A 500-nucleotide genomic window follows, 5' to 3' on the forward strand; every position below is an offset into this window, starting at 1 on the left:
ATAACATTGATAATAAAAATGACTTAAAAATTAAAGATGAATTATTTTACGGCATAAAATACTAAATCATTTTTGCATCAATAAAAATAATCATCAAATTAGGGTATGAGTATTTTATTGAACCAATAAAAATGTTTACGAGCTACACATTTTCCATGGCAGTATTTAAGTGCTTTCCAACTACATATTTTACAATGGTAGTATTTATGTCCTCTTGCCCCTGCAGGAAAACATTGCAAGAGCCCAAAGACAGAATTTGCTGACTGGATCCTCTCCTGCAATTTTCTCTCTCCAGCCTCTCTCCTGTAACATTAATAGTCATTAGATATATCTAATGGCTCAAATTTAATCACTTAAGAAGTTACATTAATTATAAGATTAAATTTGAGCTATTGAATATATCTCATGGCTATTAATATTGCAGGAAAGAGGCTGGAGAGAGAAAATTGCTGGAGTGAATCCAAATTCCAGAATTTGAGAGAAAAATAAATATAATTCCA

This window comes from Cajanus cajan, chromosome 1, assembly GCF_000230855.2.
Source record: "Cajanus cajan strain Asha chromosome 1, NIPB_CcT2T_4, whole genome shotgun sequence".
Classification (NCBI taxonomy): Eukaryota; Viridiplantae; Streptophyta; class Magnoliopsida; order Fabales; family Fabaceae; genus Cajanus; species Cajanus cajan.